The sequence below is a fragment of the Hevea brasiliensis genome, chromosome 13 (genome assembly GCF_030052815.1).
Source record: "Hevea brasiliensis isolate MT/VB/25A 57/8 chromosome 13, ASM3005281v1, whole genome shotgun sequence".
Taxonomy (NCBI): domain Eukaryota; kingdom Viridiplantae; phylum Streptophyta; class Magnoliopsida; order Malpighiales; family Euphorbiaceae; genus Hevea; species Hevea brasiliensis.
Window position 1 is genome coordinate 24,265,301 of NC_079505.1, and position 1,631 is coordinate 24,266,931.

At 37.5% G+C, this 1,631-nt stretch overlaps 1 non-coding gene across 1 annotated transcript; it reads right to left on the bottom strand.

Annotated features, from left to right (window-relative positions):
- Nucleotides 1-517: 517 nt before the first annotated feature.
- On the bottom strand, nucleotides 518-624 carry LOC131172315 (small nucleolar RNA R71). Its single transcript, XR_009142797.1, has one exon. It is a non-coding gene; the product is annotated as a small nucleolar RNA R71 (small nucleolar RNA).
- Between the last annotated feature and the right edge of the window lie 1,007 nt (nucleotides 625-1,631).

Sequence of the window (1,631 nt, forward strand, 5' to 3'; positions counted from 1 at the left end):
ACCAGAAAAAGGAAGGAAGCCTTGAGAGAAACTGAATTAGAAGCAGATATGGCTGATGAAAGAATTAGAATTGGTGTTGGTAATCTTTGGAAATGGTCAAAACAATGAAAATGAAGCCCAAGGGGAAGAAGTTGTTAATGCAAACGTGCCTAGGGGAAGTATGATGGATCATGCTTTTCCACGGTTTGATGACTTGAGAGAGAGCATAGCAAGACCAAGAATTGATACAAATAGTTACAAGATGGATTTTGGAGTTCTTCAAATGATCCAAAACTCTCAATTTGGAGGACATCCTTCTGAAAATCCACACACACACCTGAAAAAGTTTGCTATGATTTGCGACATGCAAAAACAACCTGGAGTATCTGATGATGCAGCAAGATTGAAGCTATTCCCATTCTCTTTGAAAGATAGAGCATTGGATTGGCTTGATTCTTTACCTCACAACTCCATTACAAATTGGGAGCAACTAATTGATGCATTTCTTGCACAATATTTTCCACCTGGAAAAACTCAAGAGCTGAGGAATCAAATGACATCTTTCAGACCAAGAGAAGATGAAACTCTCTATGAATCATGGATGAGATGGAAGGAATTGGAAAGATTATGCCCACATCATGCCATTCCAAAATGGATGATAAATCAGAATTTCTACACAAATGTCACTCCTGCAATCAGAGGAATTATTGATGCTCAAACAGGAGGAGAATTTATTATAAAGCATGAAGATGAAGCTTATGAGTTATTAGAGAAAATTGCAAAGAATACTCATCTTTGGAGTAGTCCAAGAGGACCACTCAACTCGTAAAAGGCAAGTCTTTGGAATGTATGATCTTGATCCATTCAACATGATTAATGCAAAGTTTGATGCACTTACAAATGTCCTTGCTAAGAAGATGGAAGATTTGAGTATGTTGGTTAGTTCAACATCAGCTGGAAGTTCACAACAAGTGGCTTATGCAGAGGAAACTACCAGCTGTGGAGTAGATTATGGAGAACAAGCGGCATATGTTGGTAATTATGGAAACAAGCAAATGGGGAATCCTTATTCTCAAACTTACAATCCAAATTGGAGGAATCATCCCAACTTTTCATGGGGCAATCAGCAAAATCAAGTTCAAAATCAAAATTTACAACCACAACAGCAAAGTCTAGTTCCATATCAGCAAAATAGGCAACCATTGCCTAATTTTCAGTGAAAAATATGAACCCTCCACCAAAACAAAGAAGAACGAAATTCCACCATCAAGCTTTATTGCAAATGATTCTTGCCAACCAAAATAAGCATGATGAGGAGATGAGAGAGGTGAAAGCAAGGCTGGAACAAATGCAAACACACAACAGAATCTTTGGAAAACCAGTTGCACAACAAGCATCTTCCTCAAGTGCCAAATCTTTTGGAAAGCTTCCAAGTCAACCAGAAAATCCAAGAGAGCATTGTCAAGCTATTACTTTAAGAAGTGGTAAAGTTATAAATGATGTGAAGAGTGAAAACAGTTAGAATATAGAAAATGAAAAAGGAACTGATGAGAGTGAAAATCAAGAGAGTAAGTAGAAATTTGAAGAATAAGAAGAGAAGTATATACCTCCCGAGCCCTACAAGCCACAACTTCCCTTTCCACAAAGATTTC